This window comes from Pseudopipra pipra, chromosome 2 (genome assembly GCF_036250125.1).
Source record: "Pseudopipra pipra isolate bDixPip1 chromosome 2, bDixPip1.hap1, whole genome shotgun sequence".
Classification (NCBI taxonomy): Eukaryota; Metazoa; Chordata; class Aves; order Passeriformes; family Pipridae; genus Pseudopipra; species Pseudopipra pipra.
Window position 1 is genome coordinate 71,808,202 of NC_087550.1, and position 26,565 is coordinate 71,834,766.

Consider the following 26,565-nt stretch of genomic DNA (forward strand, 5'->3'; position numbering starts at 1 on the left):
GAATCCTGCTTAGGGGACCCCTGAAATTCCTCATGGAAGGAACCTCCAAGAAGCAGGCGATGAAGACTTTAAGCTTTAATCCCTTGTACTCTGTGGTGCAGATATGGTGAGACAGGTGTTCCCCCAAAGTCCATGGTAAGACCCTCAGTAATTGTGGCCAAAGGGCGAGAAGTGGGGGTAGACCCCTTTGCATTCCGAAGAAGAGAGAAAGAAGACAAGAATTTTCCAACTACTAAGAATTAGAGCTGCAGTCTTGAGAGTAAAGGACTACTTCTTCTCCCCCTGGACTTTAGGGGGGGAGGGAGGGGTGGTCTGTGTAAATACATTGTTTTATCATAGGAAAGTTAGTTAGGATTATTGTATATATAGTGCTTTATAATTTTTTATTGTTAGCAATAAATTTTGATATAATTCCCCCATGATGCTGAGTTATGCCTGTGTGAAACTTCTCTCACATTTGGGTGAATTTGTGGGGGGTTTGAAATTGGCTTTTGGGGCTCCAACCACCTCACCTAGCTCAGACTACTACTGAAACTACATGGGGGAACATTTAAAGCAATAACATAGCTATCCAGAATTAGAACTATGATAACAGTTGGAGTCTGGTCATTGAAGTAAAAAAAAATAAACCTCTTTTGGAGTTAATTCAAGTGTTTTTCTCATTTGAAATAAAATATTTTATTAATTTACCTAATTTTCTAATGAAAATTGTTTTACATGAAAATTAAAATGTTACTTTTTCTTCTTTTAGTCTTTCATTTCTGCCAGCTGCAGTTTTCTTTTCTTTCACTTGAGTACAAATTCAAGAACACTTCTGGCTGACCAATGCTGCAAGTTTCAAAGAATAGTTCACCCATTAAGTCTTCACTGGTCTTAAATATGTAATGCTAGTACTCTTCTAAAGGAAGTCTTGTATTCTAAGGCTGACAAAGTTTCTCTTAAAAACAGTGAAGCCTAACATAGAAACAAAGTACTCCAATCTGTTACCTAAAATATTATTTAATTTTGTTTTTGAAAACTCTAATTCAGACTGCTGTGCATTTAAGTACTATCAGCAAACTCTTTTCCCTCAAATTGCTATAATTAATTTTGTGACTTAAATTTGGTCACATTAGTCGAGTGAGATGATTTTCCTTTTTATAAATAGCAACTATCAGAGGGGAAAAAGGCTTCAAAAAAGGACCTGTTTTTCTTTGCACTTTTCTCCTGTTATACACAACCAATTTCATTAGCTATGAGAGTTACACTATTGTGAAACATAAGTGTAATAATAACATTAATTCATTTTGCTTAGAATTCAAGTAATCTGTTCCGAAGCTTAAAATAATAAAATAATTGAGATTTCAAGATTTGGTTTTTTTTATGTTTTCAAAAAACACACAAGCTATTTTTTTTTTACCAGTGTTACAACTAATTCAGTGATCAAAACCAATGATCAATTTATAACTGTAAGAAAACTCTCAGGGGAGAGAGGATGAGAAAATGTTCAAACACAGTACTTTCCATCACATTCTGTCATTCTAACTTCCGAGAAAATCTGGCTTACGCATACATAATTGATGACCATCTTTGCAGGTGATAAAATATCTTCTAACATCTTTAAGGTTGCATGCATAATTAAAACTGAAGACTTGGCTTAGACAACTTCATGGTAATCTTATCAGGAACAAGAAGCATCTATGAAGTGTAAGGAGACGATACAAAAGAAAGAGTTCTTAAAACAATTTTTTTCCTTTCTATGTCAAAAAATGTAAATACATCAGGTAGTATTATTATTCCTACTCATAATTTTTCCAGGTTTCCTAGATGGAATTATTTCTCCTGTCACAAATATATTTACAATCATATTAACATCTTAAAAAACCTCAGTATAAACTTATTAAGAGTATAATGGATCTTTTATAAGTGCAGTTCATTCCAAAGATGCTGACATCACAAATATCTTATTTCTTCCATTTGCATTCCTGTCCCCTTTTTCATTGTTTTCCAACTGCGATTTATAGAGACATTATTGTTTCTTCATTTAAATCCTTACTTCCTCATCTCACTCACTTCTGCTACAAGATCTACAAGTTTTGAATCTTTAAAAAATGTTAAAAGTAATAAAACTTAAATGACTTCTCCTCAATATATATTAGCTTTTTATCTGTTTTATGGCTTGTAACTTTCAGTGTGTTTGGATGAAACTTTTCTCTTTCATTATTATCACAGCATGATGCTGTGAATAAGCAGTTTTGATTCTTGTCTGATTCTCTTTAATCTGTCTCCAGTTGCCCCTCATATCTTCTACCCTGTGATATACTGTATACTGATAATCCTTAATAGTCAACACATCCCTTTTATACTCCATAATACCTCAAGATGTTGATCTTATGCATTATTCAACAGTGTAAGAGGGAACACTGAGCAGTAACTTTCATTTCTGTCAAAAAAGTGTCATTTTTTTTACATCTGACACTGTAGAAAAAACAGATGTTAGCAAAGTCCTTGAAATTAGTATCTTGCTACTTAGTAGATGTCAATTTACATCAGAAGATTTCACTTTCAAGTGATTAAAATTAGGGCTGTTAGAAACAGTAAATATTCTTTTTTTCTAAACCTCCACAAATCACTAATGGAAAAAGATTGTCAGTTTTGAAAAGTAACTTTGAAAGGAATGTTGCTGGCAAAGTCTTAGACAACTGGTATAGCTGAGTGTTTATCATTGAATGGCTCCATACTTGCATGGCAACAGCTGTCAAAAAGCCTTCAGTTCAGACTGCAAAAGTAAGAGCTTAGTATATACTGAATTTTCTTTTCCCTTTTACTCCCCAGAGCTGAGCCTGATGTCAGTTTTATGCTGGGATATTCTTGTGTTACCATGCTGGATAAAAATTTTCCAGTCTCTAATCTGCAATGTGATAAAACCATTTGTTTCTATATCATCAGTGCTCCGGGAGATCAATCAAATACATACGGTCCAACTGCACATTTTACTACTGCTTGGAATGGTAATTGTGGTCCCATACCATATCTGGTATATTGGCTTGTCACCCATAGGCTGCAATCTCTTTTTCTTGTGAGTTACAGGTTAGCTGATTAAAGCTGATGCAACATGAACACAAAAAATGTTAATCCTTTAATAAATATTTTATTTTTTTTTTTTTAAATCTTATGAATACTCTGATTCATTCTTTCTGCTTGTCATCTCAATTGAGGCTTCATAATCTATTCTTCACTTTTCAGTAATTATTTCTTGCTCTGGAGTTTACGTCTACTGTCTGTAGACTATCAGTTTGCAACAAACTTCAGTGGACTTGACTCCACCATTAGTTTCTGTCTCTCACTTGCTACAATGCAGCTTTTCTCTATGTTTTCTCTATGTTTCTATATTACAGCTAGTCACAGTTAAATGTAGAAATGACACTGATCTGGTGGATGTCTCATAATTATACACATTACTAAGCACTGAGAATTTCCTGTGACCTTTAATGAAATATATAAGGACAAACAGATATAAATTATACATTCCATTTCTGTATGTATTGTGCACCTGTTTTTGAAATAGTATATTCTTAGATCCCAAATCTTTATTCGCGAAGCCTAACCATGAATATTCTTAGAAGAAAGTTCATAGTGGTAGCTTAAGAACTGTGAAGTTCAGAGAAACATTGATACCAGTCCAACAGTGGTAGAAGGCATAAATGTCACAAGCGATATAGTATAAACATTTTCATTTTTAAAAAATCTTTATTCCAATTACTGATATTTATTAACTATTTTTTAATTTTATTTTTATAAGGGGAAAATCATATATTCTGAATAAATAATTTGCTCAGAATTTCTCAGCACTCTCAGTGTCTAAACTTCTAACAATTTTCTTCTCTACATTTTTGCTTTTAAGGACAAGAAAACCTTTTTAGATCAGGTTTAATTATAGCCTTTTAAATGTTAAAATCTTGGGTTTTTTTCTTTCACTTCTGATCAGCAAATTTCATTTCACTCAAATTGTGAACTCCAGCCCAAAAGCACTAACTTCCCTCATATCACTGCATAGTCATTTGCAAGAGACAGACAACTCTAGAAGGTAATTCAGAAAAAGAGACTAGTTTTAGATTTTTTATATTATGTCTCAGAAAGACTGTTTCCAAATACTATGGAAACAGTTCTATAAAATCAGCTTGTACAGGATAAAATTAGCATTTGTGAATCCATCTTTTATCTCTGCTCCCTTGGCTTCACCTGTGGCTTTGTTTTCTCTCAGTTCCTTTTTCCTGGGAGTTCTCTTCTACGGTAGGTCAAGTTAAATTCCACCTGTCCTTTAAAAGAATGAGAAACTTTAAGTATCCTCCTCTGCTACTCAAAAAACTTTAAATCAGGGAAAACCAAAAATAATTTCAAATAGCTCTCCTCTTTCTATCTCCACTTGCAGAGATGTGGGAGAACTTAAGTTGCTTTCTGCTCCTCTGATATCTGATAACCAGAAGAAGGAACACAGTGAATGTCTTTTCTTTTTTCTTAAAAATAATGTAATATTTCTTTGGGAACACAGAAAGTCAGCGTCTGTCAGCCTTATTTTTACTGATACGGTGAAAAATACTGGATTTCTATCTTAGTTATATTCTCAGCAGGTAACTTGGATTGAGCCTCTCCTTTGGTTCTGAGTCTCCTAAATCATTAACTTTTACTAATTGTCCTCTGTAGTTCCCTATATATAGAGTCCTTGACACTACTTATTGTTTCCCATATATTGTTATTTGTGTCCCAAATGAGTGATTTGGATGGCTTAAAGAATCCCCATCAGACATATTGGCAAAATAGTTTCAATATGATGTCATAAGTGTGACTTAGTAAAATTCAATGACAAAGCTCACCCTATTACTTACTACATGAATGAAATATACAAAAGAAAACCAAGTTAAAATTGATCTAGAATGATTTACACAGAGATCAGAGATGCAAAAGGGTAAGGGAGACCCTCCCATTGAGTCACAAGATTGAGAGCGGACCCCTTTGCTCTATAAACTCTTGATGGACCTTATGTGTGGCTGGGTCCAATCTTAGTCTTCAATATGGACAATGGTTTATGGTTAATAGAATTATCTATACAAACTTTATTACAATTTAATACCGAGTATCAATTTCATTCGTAATAATTCAGCATGTTATTGGTCATTTATTGAGGAGTTGTTGCTGGTAAGGAGTGTCTCCACTATGGGTAAGGAAGGATCTCTAACCTTGACAGGAATCCCCATTCAATGAGAGAGTCACCTGGCATGCAGTTCAGTTCCAATTTAGGGAGAACTCAAACTGAACTCATCCAAAGATCTGTCATTGGTAAAAGATCACTCTATCTTGAGGAGCAAACTTGAGAGGAGTCCCAGCTCAAGAGGAGATCACAGTCATGCAGTCACACTGCCTAGAAGGAAGTGCTCAAAGGCTCAATCAGACTGACATATTTATTCAACGAAGTGGTTGACATGTAGTCGACCTGCATACAATGGGAAGCATATGTATGAGACTCCCTGTAACTACAAGTTTCTTTGTTCCTTGGTAAATGAGTCTTGGAAAAACCACCCACTATTTCTGTGTTAATTGCATGATTGATATTCCAAGCTTATATACATCACTGCTCAGTATGTCACTCTGTCCCTCTATGTATTGCCTAGAGGAGTTCTTGACCCAGCTATGGCTCAAGACTTGCCTCCTTTGGAGCCTAGACCAAGCTACTCCTGCTTTCATTAAGGTGTTCAGTGTGTTCATCACAACTTGCCTAATTTCAAAAGTGTCATAAAAAAATACTCTATCTTTGAGTGGGGGGAGAAATGGGCAACTGAAAACATGAGAACATTTCTGGGATATTTTGGACGTTTTTCTAATTTCAAGTTTTATATTCTGCTTGGACCTGATCACACTGAAGGCCAGCCTGTGCAGATTGACTGGGCTGGTAATCGGACCATTCATGCTCAAACCCTTCTTGAGCAGCCTGGCTACACCCATAGCACTTGGTCTTGAGTCTCCTTGAGTCCTCCATGGCTCCAAAAATATGTTTATTTTTCTATTTCATGGCATTGAAAATAGTATAATTGTGTGACCATAGTGGTGACCATAAAAGCAGTGTTTCTCTAAATGCAAAAGAGCAATATGACAACATATGAGGGAATTTTAGGAGTCAAAGTCTGCTATAACTGTGCATGAAGGGACAGTTGCTATAACGGCTCAGAAGGGACCCATCTAAATTTCACAATGGGAGCTGCCCCCGGAGTAGACCATTTGCAGAACCAAAAATATATTTCAGAGAGAAAATGCTGACTGACTTCAAAGGGGTGAATTTGCATTTACACAGCATAAAGTGGTGAGGTTACCAAGACCCAGGAATGAACTAACTAGGGAGCTATTAATTAGTAGTCTGAAATATCTACTGAGAAAGAGGAAAACAAAACACTTATAGTATACAGTAAAAAAGATAAAAGATACAGAGAGAGCAAGAGATCTTGACTTCTGAAGGGCTTTCAAAACAAAGGAAAATTTTGAAGAAATTATATAAAACTGAATGTTAAATAGTATTCTTTCAAATTCTTTATTTTATTTCATGTAACTTACTTTACACTAGATGGAAAATCATTGATAACTATTATTATTTTTTTAATAAACATTTGCAGAAGAGAAACATAGGGAGGCATGTTTAGTTCCAACAGCAGAGGTATGTCATTCTGAAATATTAGGAAGCTGTGTTGTACAGACTGCAATTTTTAGTTCTTGTTAATCTTTAATAATTTTAAGTTCATATTTTACAATTTAAGTTGATTCTTCTCTTTCTTGAAAATAGAAGTTGTAAATAAATAATTTGTTTCTTCATAGTAAAAGGCAATGTAAAACAAATCTTCTATTTTGATCCAGAATGGTTACATGCATTAACTGTAGTTAATTTTATTAATCTATTTTAGTTCAGTAGTCTTGCCAGTAAAAGAATAACTGTATGTTCTGTAAATTCTAAAAAGGAACATGGAGTGATTAATCCAAGACTCAATAATTTTCTCACAACAAAGTTTCCCCTTCAGAATTGCTAAATCTTCTGAGATATGGAGAATTTCAACCATTCAGTTTCACTCTATGTCTCTGAAGAAAATTTTTATTTAACTTTTATTCATTTATTCCACTTTCCCATGATATGCATATCCTCTTTCTGTTTATGGACTGTGACTTTAAAAAATTTAATAGAGGTTGAAAGTCATTTAAGTAACATGAAAAAAAATGGAATTTCTACCTCTTGTTCTTCATACATAATCACAAACCACAGTGAGACACATAAACATTTTTAAATCACAGTAGGTATAGAAATATATGACTCCCAACAGTAATAGTCTTACAGACCCAATGTTTACCATATACAGTGCTGCCACCTTTTGGTTGTAATTCTCACTGCTACATACAGATAGTCGCAGTGCAAACATTTTGTCTTTAAGACTTCACTTAAAAACTTCATCTTATTCAAATTGAAACATGCAAGATAAAATATAAGGATTTAAGGACTTAGTGTTCAGTTCCACGACAGTCTTTCAGGATTTCTAGAGCAAGACATTCCAGTTTATCTAAATGTTGCTTGTGTGATTTACCATTAAATTTCTATGCCAGCCAAAGTCTCTGTGTGAGGGATGGTTCTACAAATTTGATGATTTAACTTCCCATAGAGCTGACTTAACATATATTTCAAAACTGGTGCATCAGCTGATGCATTTTCTTTCACTGTTTCTCTATTTGAGCAACTAAGACTTTAGGGGATCATGTAAACGGCCTTCACCTCACCTGCTGCTTCTAGAGATCCCTCAGAATCCTAGAGCAGCCACACATCTTTTGGACTTCTGCTTTCTAGTCAGATTTAGAGCTCATCACAATGCTTCACATTTAAACCTCTATCTGACAGCTTGGACTCCCTATCTTCAAAGTTGTACAGGTAGAAATATTCACCCAAAATAAATCTGAATGAAGCAAGCAAAAGATTAGGTGAAAACTATGAGGTTTAATGTTATGTGAATTTGTATTGTCTACAGCTGACGCAATTCTTATGTAAGGCCAATGTTACCGTCATACTAAGTCTTAGACGTAACTGAAATTATGAAGTCCGTGTACATCTAAATGTACATGTGCATGTGAACAGCATATCTAAGATCCAATGCAGACCTTGAATTTGATTCAGTTGCCCAAACAATGAAATTTATTGCACGATCACTCACAAAGATAGATATGAAACTGGAATATACGACACAGGATGCTGGAAATATTCATGTTTTCTGTAATGCCAGAAGAAGGTCAAATCATATATGTATGCTAGGGTATCTCAAATGCCACTGAGCATTTATGTTCAGGCTTCTCCTTAGGTATTATAGGTGATATAAATGCTTATATCACCTATGCACCTACCATGTGTAGGTGCCTACTTCTGTATGTGACCTCACACCATATTTGCCACTGAATTTAGGTCTGTTCTTATCATTGATTTCAAAATATATATGTAGATTAAAATGTTAGTCAAAAGGTTGTTTGGCGGAAACAAAAAGTATACACTTTTTCTTCTTAGAATGACAGCAGTCTAATCAAGATGCAACAATTAGTTGATGCTAATTCAATGACAACAATGTAAGGGTATAAGGAAGGAGGCCACGCTCTTAACAAATTCTAACAATGCTAATGCCCAGAGTAATAGAAGGAAGGCTAAGTAATACAGTTACAACTGTGAGTCACAAAATCCTTTCAACTCATAACCCTTTTCTTTGGTGTTACAGTCGTATAATGTTCTTCTGGGTCCAGAGAGCAAAAGCTTCTGAGATTGAGTGAAATAAAGTTGTGTGGGCTTATGGTGGAGTCTCACCATCACCCCACAGTCGCAGCCAGGAGAACTGCTGTGCCCGAGACCCTCTTGGGCCAGGAGATCACTTTGGGCTCCCTGTGCATGTTCAAAGGAAGAGAAAGACTCTGTATCACCACAGCTAACATTGAAAAAGGGTCCAAAATGGGAAAAGCAACATGTTAAGCAATACCCAAAATTACTATTTCTTAGACTGGAAGTCCATCATAATCATGAGATGAAGCATATAAAAGAACTATAATTCTAGAAAACAGTGTAACAGAAGGAAATCATGATTAAGGATAATTGTCTCTCTAGAGTAAGAAATGCACTATTTGCAATAAAAATTGTGATAAAATAATAACCAGTTAATCAAAAACAAAACCACATTATTTAAATTTAAGGACCTATTTTAGGTGAGAATCTTGTTACACCACAGACAGAATATATATTTCAGCTAAACACACTAATTCATGCAGGCACTTCATCCAAGAGTTTTTTTTAATAACATGATTTTTTTTACTGTATTTTCATTTCTTTTCTTTGGTATTGTTATACTTCAGCCTAACTTTTCCCTTCTATTTAATTTACTCTATCTGTGTGTTGAAATCCTTGAGGATCTTATAGAAAAGATAGATCAGCAGTTTTAATACAGTTTTTCTACAGAAGACATTTTGCAGGTTTCAAAAAGTTGTAGAGAATAAATACTTACAACATGACCTTTATCACTTGAAGAAGTAAAAGTTATAATGAGGTTTCACATACTATTTGCAGGAAGTGTTATCAACGTGATATGGTATACACACCTGAATTTTATTGACATCACGTTATTTGGGATTCTGAGATGCCATTTTAAGACAAATCTTTCCTCTCAACCTCCTCAGTTTTACTAAAATTTTAATTTTATTTTTATTTCTATACATAATTTGAAGTGCATAGAGTGATACTTGATAATTAAGAACCCATTTAACTCAAACTGTCCTCAAGATTGTGTGTCACAACCTAAAATGTCTTTTAAACTTCTTTCTTTGCTTGAACTGGCCTTTTGAACAGATTGGATTGTGTTGCTCCATTCCAGAATTCTGGTCAAGGCAGGAAAAATGAAGTTTTGTGTCATGGTTATGGTCCTAATAGAATTTAAAACAGCCTGTTTTGTTATTCTAGGGAGTGAATTCCCTTAACGCATGTTGGACCTCTAAGGGGACTGTCACATTATGGTGTGTTGTACTGTCTCCCAGCCAACTGAAGAAACAGATCTTGAAGTCATGACAGGTTCTTCTAACAGCACTCCCAAAAAGCATCCTTTGACATGGAAAGATATTTTGGTATTTTTTATGACTATTATCATTCCACTGTTCTCACTGTGCAATAAAATTTTCTTGAAAAGATATGCTCCATTATATCTTTCTTATAGAAATACCAATCAGCTACAAACAAATAAGCACAGAAAAATAATAAAGCAGAGAGAAACGAATTACCAAGAAAAGCTTCCTGCTTTACTTGGCAAACTTATTATAAAATCCTCTATGATTGATTTCAAGTCTGTGAACTCCCAATAATAGATATGCAACCCTTACAAAGATTCACTGGTGGATTGTTCTAAAAATTATTAAACACAATGTAAAAAGTGTGTATTTGTTGATTCTCAGATTTAATTTGAAGCACATTTTTAAAAATACCTGATCATGAGGTCAGTGTAAAGAGAAACTAATATCTATACCGTTTAGACATTCCAACAGTGAATATATTTAATATGGTATTGGTATGGTTTTGATTTGTATATTTAATCAGCAAATCCTGGCAAAATTCTTGTATGAAAACTAATCACAACAGAAACAATAATGGACCTTTGGTTTTGAAGAAAAGCAAGGAATCTGCTTCATGGAAACTGTTAATTTTGTTTAGAAACATCTGCTTTGGAGAGATTGAGAAGCTAGATTAGTAAAGAAAAAAGTACTCTCACAGACTGAGGACTGTATAACTGGGCAGTTTTTATGCATGACCCACTTAAGTCACAAGTAGATGTGAAAAAAATATGATATTTTATTAAGAAAAGAGGAAAAGTAAGATTTAAGAATTCTTTTTTCCAAATGGTATGAATTCAATTAGATGCCATAAATTTCTGTTGCAGATTTAATACTTTGATAAAGAGAAAGAAATGTAATTTTTGAAACAATGGATATAAAATATTATCTACTTAAAATATTGAGTGGTAAACTAACATCACAAGTAGATTTGTTGATCAAATACGAATACATTTTACTGGACAATGATATTCATCATCCTTACATATCGCGGGTTTTTTAATCTTTTCATATAGAATTCATGCCAGTAACTCCGACTCATTCTAATTTTATAAAATATATTTTTTGGAGGCATTGTTTTTGTGTCGTTTCAACCTTACAATTTCTAGAGAAGATTATTTGATATATATCTATATCTATATCTATATATCTATCTGTATGTTAATATATATATAAAGTTAATTTAATGTGGAAATATAATTATTAATCTTTCACTTCCTAAGTTTTGGAATCAAGTCAGTTTGAGAACATTAATATGAACTGAGATTTTTTGATAGACTCATATTTCTTCTAAAAATCAGTCTTCCAGTAAAAAACACTGTACAACTCAGCATAACTGGCATGTTTTATTTGGGTAAGACTTGGTATACAGAAACAAGACTTTTGAAGTGCAAGGACAAGGTAACTTGACAGAACATGATGGAAAATTATCACAACAGCTTCCTGAAAAGTGTTTTTTAGCCTAGTAACTTACCTGATAGCTTGTGGAAAGATAGGGAAATTAACAACATTGTATGATGCTATTTATGGACAAATTAATTTTAAGATTAAATCTTTTGTTATGAAAATCTTCTAGGTTTTTTGTTTGTTTGTTTGTTTTGTTTTGTTTTATTTACTTTTTGGGGTGGGTGTGTTTATGTAAGAAAGTATTCATAAAAAACCAGATAAAGAGCGGGCATAAGATACGGAAAGACTTGATAGACAGTGCTCTGAAAAAGTCTTATTAGCACACGTTGCTCTCTCTCACAGCTGGTTCTTCCACTACTAATTGCTAGCTTAAGGAAAAATCATCTTATCTACCTGTTATCCTTGTAGGCTGCTGGCTGTTGTACTCCTGTTCAGTGTCCCACTTTCTATTTATAGGCTTGGCTGTTTTTCTCTCCCTTTCATTCTCTCCCAGTTTATCTCACTCTTCTTTTCCATAGAAGTAGACTCCCAGGTACGTGCTCAGAAGGGCATATGTACAATATTCTGTGGGCTGAAGCTTAGATCTGTACACAACTGGGGATCAAACAAAGAAGAAAACCTGAACTGGAGCATTTGCAGATGAATAATGAAGTGACTGACTTTTCTGCAGAAAGAAGGATCTTTCTCCTTTTTTTCTGTATTGTTTTGATTCATTGCCTTTACTGTGCATTACGTGCTCCCATAGGAAATAATAATAGAAAAAATAAATCCACCCAGATCTAACCTTTACAGTTTTTATCAAGTGTGCAGGAGTGTAAGTTGTATCCACCTCTTCAGGTCTGTGCAAAAGCCTGGCAGTGTGACTAGTAGATCTGCTGATCTGCTGCTGTAAACTGTGGCCCAGTTCTTCTTCCCCTCAAATCCAGATGTGTATTCCTCTTCCACTGGTGATTTTCCCCCATGAACTGGCTCGTTTTGTGAGCAGATGTTCTAGTGCAATACATGGGGAAAGGGAGGCCAGGACAATCTCTGTGAATGGAAGCTAGCCATAAGACTCCTTATCTTGTACTGTCAATCCTGAATTATATTTCAGGGACAGGTAACACTGTGATCTCAATTTCAGATTAAAGTCTTTGTCCCATTCTACAGTTACTATGACTCCTTAGCCTTAATGAGTGTTGCACACAGCTCTGGCTTCTAGGACTATTTAAACTTTTACTATTTAGATTTCTATGGCCACCTGATGCAACAGTGAGGGAATGATTTTATTTTTCCTCCACAAATGAACCACTGTTCATGTTCCACTGAGTATATTGGAGCTTTTATATAATATGAGATACATTTTATATATATATATATATGTAAATTTTGGCCCAATATATGCATCAATAATTTATCTCTGTTTTCTTTGTGTTGTCACTTTTAAAATTCTACTCATATTTGTTAGCTTTGAAGAAATTGGAGATAATTATAGGGATCACAGAGAAACTTTAGTTTTTCAGAATACATAATAGCAACAAACTAATTTAAGACACAACACTCCACAATTAAAGGAAATTTACAGTGTTGCTGTTGATTTTGGTATGAAACAGTTCAAGATAATAGATTCTCATAACTTAATATATTTACAAGGACTAGGTTAGAAAAGCCTAGGGGGTGTCTCTTCTGCTTCTCTTGGGATTGTCTCCAAGTTTGATAATATTTACAGCACATTTTCACATTTAAACTAACAGATGTTAATTCTTGATTGATCCACAAAAGACTATGCACAGTAGCACCTGCTGATATTCTTGCTTCCATTGTCTGGTCACATGATTAGAACTAATCAATAGAAATAAATGATTCAGAGTGAATTAGTAAATCCAGAGAAACTGCTGGGAAGTATTTCTTAGGATCTTACATATGTATTATAATGTTAGTGCACTGGGACTTTTGATACTTTTGTTATACAAATGAAATATTATTGGCAATTTTTGATAATGAAATACAGTTTTTCACTTTCGAAAAGGAGATGGAAAGATTTGATCTCCCTCAAATCCTTATTTCTTCCATTAAAATTTTAGCATTATACTGTTTGCATCCATCTACATATGTATAGCTCATTTTTTTTTGCTGGGTTTTAAAAACAAAACAATACATTCAATGAGAAATAATAAAAGTGATTAATATTTACTAACAGATTATTTCTGTGTAACTTTTGTTCATATAATTTCACGATGGATATCTTTTCTGATTATTCTCCCAAGTCCTACAAAATTAGATATAAGAATAAAGATAAATACCATATAGTCAATATATATTTATAGAGGACACTGAAAATCAAAATTGTTCAAAAGGTAGCAACATTTTGTTATAGAACACTGTGGACATTTTTAAATCTAGCTCAGAGTGGAAAAAAACAGAACAAAACTCAAAACCCAGTGTCACAAAAATGTAAGAAAATGTTGATTTTTAGAAGAATTTCCAGTTATTTTATGGAAAAAAATAAAGATAAATAAAGATGTTAAGTAAGATTAGGCAAAAGGGCACATGATAATCTTTTTTAACTTCTTTTATTATTAGGGCAAAACATTTTCTAGTTTCTTTCAGGAGAAATTGAGTTTGGAATAAAAGTCAAAAGGGGTAAAGGAAAAGGAAAGAAGACATACCTGCATCTCTGTAATGGTTCCAAAAGACTGTTTTAGCAGTGGTATAAGTTCAATCAGTATTTACAAACATTTTTCAAGGACCATGTATAAGGTACTTCTACTCCTCAAACCTTGATGTGGACCAAATATCTTCCACTTGATAAATTCTATAAATAAGTAGCGTTTTTTTACAAAACATTTCTCCCCAATATCCTACCATTTCTTAGTCTTTTTAATGATTATTAGTGAGGTTTATTCATTAACACCATCATTCTATTAACATCATCATATCTATTTTTAATCAATGGGTATTTTGCTCAACTATAAAGAAACACACTGAAAAAGTCTGATTTTCATTTTCAAGGTATTAGGCAAAAAATCTGAATGGACTGTGAAAGTTGTGCCAAATCCCACACTTTATGTGACTTACGCACACAAATAACAATAAAACCATACAAGCTTTGAAAAGTGTAAACACTAGACTATGGGAAGCCATAGAACTCAGAGCAAAACCATCAATCAATCAATAAATAAAAAAACCCAATGACAACTGGCAATCTTTTCTTAATTATCCTCATCTATTCCATCCAGAGACTTATCTCTTAGAAAAGAGCATGTGGGACAAATTATTTACCTAGAAAAGATTCCCGCCTTTGTGGAAGTGGATGGCAATACATTATTTCTTTGGACACCTACTGACTATTTTTCCTAGTTGTATTTCTTTAGGAGGATTTTCTCCAGTCCCTCTCTAAAGAAACAGCTGAGGAAAAGTCACCTCCAAATGCTAATGGGATTTATATAAGGATTTTTTTTAATTGGCAGGAAATTTGTAGCCTTCGCTTTTTTCCTCTTTTATCTCCAAAAGATTACCTGAGAAAAGACAGTAAAGCACAAGGAGGTAATGCAGTGAGAAAGCAATCTTTCAAAAATGGAAGAGACTGGACACATTTCTTTCAGATGACTAGACATTTTTGGCAGTTGTGTGTGCCTGTCTCACCCTTATTTAAATGCAGTCATTTCTTACAACAGAAAGCTTTATAAAGGTGGTGATGTAATAAAGTAAAATATATTTGCCAAGAGCTTATGATAAGCTAGAAAATAAAAACACTCTTTATGGTTTTATTTTCAAGACTTAGAAGAAAGAAAATAAATTCACCAGAAGGGACAGTTACACATTACCAAAATCTTCCCTGTACTCCAGATATTGCCAGAAAACTGAGATGAGTTTTGCATTCACAAATGAAACACGACACAATCTTGTTTTGCATGGGCTTGCTTTCTGTAATGAAAGTTTTACACGGCTTGCCTTCATGAAGTAAAATGTTGATTGAAAATATTTGTGACAGTTGTGGGTAGTTAACAAAGTTGCTATTACAGTACTTCAATAAAATGTTGCCACTTTAAGTGCTAGGTACTAAGCTGGTTGGAGTATACAACAGCATTTTAGACCTTATAATGTGGGAGCTCACATTCCATTAAATGAGTCACTTCTCCTGACTGGCACACAATTTACTAAGTGAAAACAGTGAAGTTACTTACTGGATGAAAAAATAAAGCCAACTGTGAATTTATATTCCTGTGTTTCACGGTGGTCAAAAATCTGGTTTACTTGTCAGAATTTGCAGAGTGTGAAAAAGCCATTTAAAATTTGTTAACCTTTCTTATAATTAGTAATTTAAAAGAGAAAGTATATTCTGAGTGAAGATGAATATTGTTACAATAATTTTTGTGAAGTTTTCGTGTGTCAATAGGTGTTAAAACTGTAGATTATGTGAGAAAATAGATCTAACACAGCCATATGAGGGTTTTTTATTTGTTACAGTTTACTGCTTTCTTGGGGTATTTGAAGTTATGCTTACAGTGGATCAAGTCAAATAAAGAATAAAAAATGGATATTTCAATACAATAAATTCACATTTATAGAATGGTTTTCACAGGCTTTACACTCTTTACGTTTTTAGTTGTCCTACATTAAATCAACAACTTTGTAGATTTTCTTGCCTTTAGACATATTAGAGCTTTAATCTGCCCCAGCTAAAGATATTATGTTTATTAAACGATTGCTGTATATTTTCTAAGCTCTTCTACACTAAGAAAGTATTCATAATTCAATCATATACATTATGTAGGAGCTGAAAAGTTAAATAAGAGTCTGATCTATTCCAGGGACCTTGTATCTCCAGCAGACAGGAGTTCTATAGGAAAGAAAACTTGTTTCTATGTCTCTGTCTTCTTCCATTTCCTTTTTTTCCGCTTTCAGTTGAAAGAACTACAGAAGTTCTTAAAGGAAACTAAAGAATAAAGGGTACAGCTGTGTACTGGACAAGGTTAAAAATCTGCCTGGGGCGCAGTTAAAAGCAGTTTAATATCCTTGTAGGTTAAATCTGCATAACTAATCTGACAGTGTTACAGGCCATGCCATAAAGTATGTATACTAGATGTAGTCTGGGAGATAATGATTTGGGATCTGTGCTTCCCTGTCATGGAGCATAGACCCATCGTAGGAAACTCTTGTAAAACACATACTTGCACAAAAAATATAAATTGTGAAAGGTACAAAATGTGAATCAAAACTGACAGTCCAAGAAGATTTTTTTCTTTGTCCTTCCCCCTACCCAAGCTTCTCTGAAACTAACCAAATTAATAAATATAAAATGCAACTAGGGTCTACTTAATCTGAAATCAGAAGATATTTAGTGTTTCATGCAACTGCGAAATGAAAATTGGTTCTGATTTATATTCATTTTACAGATCTGATAGCTCAAAATGGATACTCAGACACACTTGGACTCTGAAACATGTAGTCAGAGTCATATCAAAACTCCTTATCAAGATAATGGAATACATTTCCAGCTAGTGATTAATTCATTTTTAAAGTAGATAAATAATGTGAATTGCCCTCAGGATATAGCTGCACTCATTACTGACAGTTACTAGAAGGTGAGTTTTGCCTAGATACTTTTTTTCAAGATGGTGAAGTTAAACAAAGTGAATTCTACTCTTAGTATTTTTCCTTCCCCCATTCTCCTCTAAAATATGTGGTTTTGTAAAGACAATTAAAAATTAAGATTTTTCTTTTTAAATTTAATATTCAATTTTTCATCTTTTTATGGGAGATAAAATGAATTTTAAAGTCTAACACTGGAAACACCCAAATACTTGTTACTAAAAGTTGAGTGTCCTATTGCAAGCCACTACATTTATTCTAACTTCATAATATTTCTTTACGGTTGACTTGTACCAAAGAAAATACAAGTTGGAAGTTCCTCATAATAAGCACAGTAGATGAAAACCAAACAAATAAATGAAAAACCCTCACTGAAAAAGAATACAAATGTTGAAAAAAAAATAATAATCAGGTAGCAAGTCATAAAACCAGAACATACATCATGTCTGTATTATGTTAAATAATTGTTTTCAACTCTCTCCGTAGATTTAGTAAAGCTCACTATAGAAATTTGGCAATAAACATCTTTCAGTTAGCTGTCAAAAGCAACTGGTGTTCAACACGTATTATGTTTTCCAATCATTTGAAAGAAATACACAATTTCATGAAATCAGTGTTCAGTGTGGAAAAAAAAAAAGAGAACATAACAGAAGTATTGTCACTGTAAGACTGGCCTACAGGGTTATGATTGGAGCATGTGCATAAAACCATCTCATTGTGTTTTGCTTAAAACCATCTCAAATTGAATGCTTTGTTATACTTCATTTCAGCATTAAATGATGAAGAAGCTTTGCAGTAGCTGCCTGAGTCAAGCAGAACAAAATTTGTGACATCTCAAACAAAGATGAGATTTTGAGGAGATGAGACTGAACACTGGCATGTGCAAAACCGTGTTTCTACAGAGAGGGCATTTGGTTTCCACCTTTGTCATTACTGTTATTGGAGGTATAAAATAATGGTAATGTATCAACTACTATTCTCCAAGACACTGCTTTAATTATTGAGAATCTACTGGCTCTACCATATTTTTATGTAAACAGGCTAAAAGACCACAATATTAATAGGGTATGTTGATGAACCAGAGTCATATTGGCAGTTAAGCTTGTGGACTTAAAGTTAACTATAAAGTTAACTTTATAGGCATGTTATAACAAGTGAGTTTCACTTGTCTTTCCATGTCCTTCACTATATGACTTAATTACTGGAATATCCCATTTTATTAACAAAATTTTTATTTTGATAAACAATATTTTGTGTTTTGCTATTTAGTTTTCAATATCTTAGGTGTAAGTATCTATGTGTTCAATAGTTCTACATTTTCATTATTTATAATGTAGAGTCCATGAATTGTTAGATGAATAGATAAAGCAAGTCCATCTGATTTTGACGCCTACTTTAGGGAGGCAGATTCTGCCTCTTCAACATCTTCAGAACAACCTGCTTACTCTCTATTTCCTATACTAAGAATTTAAGTGCCATCTGTGTAAGTGTTGTTTCAGCTAGGCTATATCTATGCTATATCTTTGCCAGCAGACTGGACACTCCTTGTAAATGTTCTTGTGCAGTGGTTCTCACTTCTCTGAAACATAAAGCTGTTTAAATTATCCCCAGGCACAGCTCTAGACCATCCCAGTCAGTATTTAACCAAGTAGTCCCTGGATTTGACTTGTGAGCTGACAAATTCAGGTACCCTTTCCAATGTACTGTTTACAAGCAGTACCTTGTTTTGGAGAATAATAGTGCTTAATAATATGTATGTTTTTCATGTCAGCTACATAACAGTCCCAACCATATTTACTTCACTAATATAAATGTCACTTTATGTACCTACATAGGTACATAAATGTGTTAGTACACACATGTGTTATTGCCCAGTGTCTAGATCTCTACCCATAGTTCAAAATCTTTGGAGAGAATAGCATGTTTACATTCACATGTATTCTGTACCTTGCAAAGACTTAAAAAATAGCATTGTCATTGAATCACATGGTTTAGCAAGTCTGCAGAGAAAAGAGATCTACAGAAGTAAATAGATAATATTGATTGTAATATTTACGATTTTTTTAAGTTGAAGTGGTTTACAAATTTAAGTACAGTGAAGTGATGTGTTGAAGAATTTTCCTCTGCATGTATTTCCTTAAGTCCTAATTTCAAGACCAATCAGATAGTGTAAAAGTATACTCACTTAAACTAGTAGACCAGTAGTCTTTACTACGGTAAATTCTAAGGTCTAAGACCTAAATACTAAGATCTAACTTAGATCTAACACATTTAACGGTTAAATACCCATACATGTCAACTTGAATTTTATTTCACATCTCTGGATTTAAAAATTATTAAGAATAAGTCCTATTTTATTCAACAGTGAAAATCACTGTTGTGGAAGAGAATATTTAGAGAAATTCATATTGATAGTTTCATAGTTAAACATTGGCACCCACATGAAGGAGACATCTATAAACACAGATCATGAGTCAAAATTAAAAATTAGATTACACTACTATAAGTACTTCAGTATAACAAAATCCATCTCTTAAAATATTCCTCCGAATTAGAAAATGCATTTTTCACTTGTTTATTTTAAATAGTCATAATGCCTTTTCCGTACTTAAAGTTCTATAAAAATGGAAATTTTTGATTTTTTTTTTGCTATGGAACTTGTTATTACAGATTTTATTGGTATTTATATTCATTTTGTTATTTCAAATATCAGTATAAAATCAATTTAGAGAATTTAGATGTTTGATGGGGAAATGCATTGGGTGTATGGAAGAATTGTTTTCTGCAGGTCTATAGGCAGCAAATGAACAGCAAATGTAGAGGAAATTCATATTGAAAAGAATAAAAATATTCTATGAAATAAAAATGGAGAGAAAAACTATTTAGTCTGACATTCAGGCAGGTGTATTGTAAATGCTAATAATTTCTTTTGGAAGTGCCAAGAGGGAGCACTCCTTACAATTTTTTCTAGAAGGTAGTTTGTATGGATAATTTTTCATGGGGTAATAAGCATTAAGCAAAAAAGGACTGAATATTAATATTTGGTGTAGTATGCAAAGTGTTGTAAATCAAATTTCCTCTGTGGCTTTGAAGTAAATTCTCAAAATTTGCTTTATTTCTCCTGCCTCTACCAAAATAGATCTCAATTTGTCAGATACTTTTCTGCCACAATTTTTCCTGTGTCTCAAAGTGCAAGGGTTCTATCCTAAAGCAGAATTTAAACCAAAAGGGGAAGGCTGGATCTGCAGCTACTTAAATATTGTAAAACCTTTAAATGTACTAGCTTGAATGTACTGTTGAGCCAAAGAAAGACATTCCAGACTTTTTACATGCCTTTATAACACAAAATAAGAACAGAGATTCCAGGTATAGACCCTTGGAAACGAGTCTTATCCTGAACTTTGGGAAATGGAATTAAGTCTGATATACAGAAGTGTAAAAAATAGGGTTTCTATCAATATGGTAATGACTCACATGACATTTCTGGTTTATTGTCTGTACTATAGTTCCTGCAAAATTAGGAACAGTGCCTCTGTATTTTTCTTTTTTTTTTCTTGTGTTCTTTGTGTATCAATAATATGATACTTTTATTGTATTGACAGTTACAGTAGTAAGCAATTAAGAATATTTTATACCTGGTGAATGAAGTTATGTGCTTATGAAAATATGATAACTTTATCGAGAAGAACTATTTGGGGGTCTTTAAAATGCCTGGGGTACTATCAGAAAATAAAAGTGGCAATTAATGTTTATAAACTTGGAAAGCAATATCCAAAGTCTGAGTAGTTTTCTAGTCAAGAACTTGAATTTGAACAGAAGGTCCAGTCTTTAATTGTATGGATGCCAGATACCTCCGAAAGTAAAATAGCTGTGATTCCACTATACCGGTGCACGTTAGCCTGCCTCTAAGTATCATTCCATTGCTGATACATAGAGTAGGATCCAGTGCCTGAGTTATTCAAAGTTGTTTGAATGTCATTGCTCTGTGTTTGATGAAAGCTTTCTGCCTTTGTGCTTTTGAGAGCTAATATAGGAAGTCATCCGTACTACAGGCAGTATGGAAAAGCTCCTGCTGCCTTTTCACGGAGTTTTACAAATACAGTATTTATGAAATCCTGAAATGAAATCAGCATATCATCAAGACATGCTTGCAACAGCTGAAGAAACCTTCAGGGAATGTTACTGGTTATAGCACCTTCAAAATGGCAAGTCCTAAATTAAACTTTTCCTGCAGGAGGTATGTTCAGCACAGTATTCTGGCATTCTCACTTTGCTTCTTGAATGCATGGGCGTTGACATTCGGGGGTCTTTGAGGGAGAGTTGTGTTGTTGGCCTTTGTTATTTTTATTTTTTTTTTAAAACTGTGCACTTATAACTACATTGTTAATTTTTTTTTCCCTCCAAATAGGTCACAAACACACATATGGAAAATAGATATTTTACAAGAATTAACTACTTCAGGAAAAAAAATTACCTGTAATAAAGTTCAGCATTGATACATTGCTATCTAAACACCACACCAAAGCAAATGACACCTTCAAAAAGGAAAATACCCCTACCACAGTATTAGCTACAAAGAAATACAGTGTTCTATATAGGCATACACATTCCCTAGTTTTGAAAAATGCGGATTTGTTTAATCAAGTAGGATAAGCATAGAGCACTAAGACATAGAATCTAAAATCAATAACAAAGAAAATAATTCCCAGCTCATTTCAGTAGAAATGTGATTTGCACCAGAATGTTAAATTAAAGTCAGAAGTGTGCTGATGCAAACAAATTTTCCTTTTTCTAATTTAGTTCAGAGAAACTAGGACTCATAGAAATTGTTCATGTACAATTTTTTCTGAATAATTAAATAAAATCTATTGGTCAGCACAGTTAGAACAATAAAAAAGAAAACACTGGATCTGAGTTCATTTTATAGGGCTTTGTTAACCAGCTTGTCCTCTTTATGATTTTTTTTTCCTCTGTGGTGATGAACAACTAGAACTGGCAGCATTCTCTGTCACCTTGCTGAAATTTTCTGTCTCTAGAAGCATCTTTTGCTGACATAGCTCAAATGTTTGAAGTTGCATCCCTCTGTGTATATTGCATAAGAATTCAGGAATTCTTCCACTACATTCCTTTCATTCCCATGGAAGAATAATTAGCTCCTTAATAGTGGCTTAGAGTAGTAAGAAGTATCCTGCAATAAGTGAATTTTTTCAATGTGTTGACCTTGTAAGAACCTGTCATTTGGATCCAGAGAAGCAATAACCTGTACTCTTGATGAAGTAATGTCTTGATCTTGGTGCTTTTCAAGCTGTGTTTGAGACACTTCTGAAACTGGATAAAAAAGACTTTTGCTTTGGGACTGTCTTAAAAATGCATCGGTTCTCTGAGTGGTGAACACTCCAAAATGGTTTAGAAAAAAACCTACTCTGTCTCTGTCCTGGAAGAATGAAGCTTTGTTTCTCATTTAAATTTGTGCATTTTCTCAGAATATCCACCTTTCTTCCTGCAATTAAAACCTTAATATAATTAGGGATTTTAGCATGTATTAGTGAATAGTACCTCCATCTTAGTGTAAAACATTTTGAATGCTGCTGTTTCAAACAGTTGACTTCATTAAGATTTCTTACCATTTCCCACTAAGTTATAGAGGAAGATTTGGGGCAAGTAATAAACATCAAATAGAGCATCTCACTAAGATAAAATTGTAGTTAATTGAGGAATGTTGTATTTGATATGTAGCACAGCAACCATATGTTAGAGATGTTCTGTTGCCAGGAATTTTGACAAATCATTTGTTAAATTGCTTTGTTACAATAATAATGGATAATACATACACAATTAACATAAAGGTAACCAGATTCCTTGAAAAATCTCTAAGAATTAAATATTGAAATGTTTTAACTAAGTGCAGACTTGGAAAATCACGTTAAATGATATGGTAAGATAGGAGAGAATATCAATAAGAATACTTGAGCTTTTCTAGGACAGAATTCGTATACCTTGCTCTCCCTTTCTACCGTAGTGTGACACAAGTCACAGCTGATCTTCCTTATTCTATTCTGAGTCTATATAGACATAAATTGCTTTGATTTTGGCAATACAGGAGAATTGACTTAATCTCTGCTTGTTTTTTGCTGAGTAGAAGTGGACTTTTATGACAATTTGGGGGAGACTTTTCAATGAATTGGATTTAAGGACCTGAATTTATCTAAACTAATTCTAAACCGTAATTAAAAAATACTATTATACATTAGCAAAAATAGCTGTTGATTGAATTAGATCTTTATTCTGAACAAGACTCCAGCTTGGTCTGACTGGATATTAGTTCTTGTTTCTTTTGACTGATAATGGTAAAAATTTACTTTCACATGTTCCAGTTAATGTTTCCTTTCAATATTCTTCTTCCCAAATATCAGCAAGTACCATTACCACCAGAACTCTGGTAGCCAAATCCTTGGTTCCAGAACTACACGCACAAATGTGGGAGCACAAATATTGAAAGCATTTGCTTGTTAAGGAAAAGGTTCAACTGTTGTATGGTAATATATCTTCCAATTTTTATTGATTTTAATTTCTGTTAATTAAAAACATTCTTACTCTTTTCAATCTGTGTAGAAATGATCAATCAAAAAAATCTCTTTTCTGGATTTTTTTTCTCACTGTTAACTTCATTTCTATAACATTAATGAAAATATATGACTACACGAAACTAGTATATGACCTCAAAATGCCTTATTAATGATCTTTTGTTATACTGGAAATTGATAATCTATTTTTCCTTTAAGTATTCTATATACTTTTTGACAGATAATAAAATTTTTAATCTTCATCTTTGATTATTCATTTTCTGTAGTAGTTTCTTGTATGGCTTGTCAAAGGCATTTTGAAAGTCTAATGAAATTGTGTGGACTGTTTTACCTCCACCTTGCTTTTTTTTGTTGACAGGTCCTAGGAATTTTCACAGACTGATATGATCCCCCTTTGTAGAAACTATAGTGATTAGTTCCCTTTAAAAGCTCAAATTTTATCTTTTTAATGAAGCTGAAAGAACTTTCCTTGTTTTCATTAATAGACTACTTAGAGGTACTACTCAGAGGAACCACCATCTATAAATTGGAAAACCATTGGGATCCGGGGCTCGAATATCAGCAGAAAAGGAACTTATAGGATTATGTAGCAGGCCGTAGACAGCAGGAGCTGGGAGAAACTCCTTACTTTGAGGAGCTTCATCACAAGGCTTGTTAATATTTAGCTGTGTTTGATTGTCCTGCCTCCTCTAGCAAGATACGGAAAGACTTTGTGATGATGTTGTTAGACCATGTAGAAACCCATTTGTCCTTTTTCCCCCATGTAGTCCTAGCTAAGGGAAAATATTAACCAACTGTGTAACTGTAGCAGAAAATTGTGTAATCCTCTAGTTGGCATAATCCGTCCCCTAGTTAGCGTAACCCGTCCTCCTCATTAACATGTCCTGCCCCCAAGACCCTTATATTGCAAAGTGCATGTTTGATAAAAATTCCAGCTTCTACCCCCGTCCTGGGATTGTGTAGTTTTATTGACCACTTACAGAAAACTCCCAAACTAGATTAGCATATTAAAATAATATGGTAGACAAAATTCAGAGTGTAATATCGGCAATTTCCCAATCTCTTATAAAATGTCATCTTTTTTATCAGAGGTAGACTTCTCCTCCACCTAATAATTGTCTTTAAAACCTTAATTTTAAAAGGCCATTGCAGTATGTATGTAAAAGTGTCAGCAAACAGCTTTCTAGGAAATATCAAGATGAAATAAAAGTATGCCTAGCTGCAAATCATAAATAATAAAAATGTTTATGGTATATTAACTTGTATTTCATAGAGAAAGATATAAAACAAGATTTTATTATTTTCCATCTAGCTCTGAATAGAAATTTTTTCCTTGAAATGGCAATAGATGTGTTTTTATATTTCACAGTTACAGCCTGGAACTGCATCTTAATGCCTTTTCCAACCTACCTCAGCCACAAACTTGTCTAAAATGTTATCTGGAAACAGAAAAGAAGAGAAAAACAACTTATGAAGTTATAACAAGTAAATGAAACATGAAGAACACACATGAAAGAAAGAAACCACACAGTAATGAAGTCTAAAAGTTGTCAGAATGAAAATAAAAAATCCTGCACTTTCATAGAATATCAAAATTAATTTGATTCTTCAAGGAAAGACAATTAATTTGTTTAACCTCTCCTGTATAAATCTTTACAGTGTAGTTGCTGTAGCATTCCATGAGTCTTATAGTTTAGCTGCTAAATTCATTGAGTGTAAGGTCAAAGAATTGACTATGCTAGCATTAGTTAACTGTTTTTCAAAATAAGCTTAAAAATACAAGCATAATTTAAGACAGTGTTTTATATATGATGCCTGGGTAAAGTGTTGATTCACTGAAAGACAACACAGGCTTATGTACTCTGTGCGATAATGTCTTTCAGTCACAATATTAATCCAGAGAAACTCACAGTAATGTTTAGTTAATGTAAAACAAAATGTTTTCACTCGGTTTAACTGTCAGAAATATTTTGTTTCAAGATGATACAAGCAAAAGAAGAAATTAAAAATTCCCAACTGGGAGCATTCTAGAGGAAGTGAGAGTATGAGAAAATCAATCTTTTGTGTCAACAACTTTTTGTTTTTCTTTAATTATTTGATCAATTTAGATATGCACCATAAACCTTCTTTAAGACTTCTTTCTTCCTTTGGTTATAAATACCCCCTGGTGTATTAAGTTCATGTTGCATCACTAGAGGTGTGGAACACACAATTATCTTCTGCAGAGATATCACCAAAGACATTAATTATATTTTCTGTGTAACAAAAAAGAATAATCTGAAAATATTTAAAACTAAGTTTTAGATAAGAATATGTAGATTATATAAGATTTGAAGTTATTATTGATAGGTTTATCGAAAATACTGTGGTCAGGATTCCTAAAAAGAAAATAAAATTAATTTAAAAGTTGGAAAGATTTCAAAGAACAGATCAAATTAATCTTATGATTTAAAAACCATCTGGGAAAGATATACTTATCTAGTTCAACTGTCTTTGTGGTAGTCCTCCCAGACTTTGTAGATCTAATTTAAAAGATGAAGAGGTATAAATTCAGTTCAAGAAACAAATGAAAAAGAAGATATAATGGCCCAAAACCGAAACATGAAAAATAAATAACCAGAAGAAAATATCTTACCAGTAAATGTAAGTAATCATAAGAGAAATGGAAATGGGATATTAATCTCTTTATAGAGAGACTTCATCAGAAAGAAAATAGTGTCAAGAATGCACTGACAGCCATTAAGAAGGTGCTTGTCTTCAGTATGTTAGTTGTGTAATAAAAACGTGTTTGGGTTTTTTTCTTGTTGTTGTTGTTTTGTTCTTTTTGTTGGTGGTGGTTTTGAGGGTCTTTTTTTGTTTTTTTTTTGTTTGG

The 26,565-nt window shown here is 33.3% G+C and overlaps 1 long non-coding RNA gene across 1 annotated transcript in view; it reads left to right on the top strand.

Annotated features, from left to right (window-relative positions):
* The window catches only part of LOC135409862 (uncharacterized), a 137,316-nt gene that overhangs the window by 54,162 nt on the left and 56,589 nt on the right, over window positions 1-26,565 (top strand). The gene's annotated exons all lie outside the window — the stretch shown is intronic.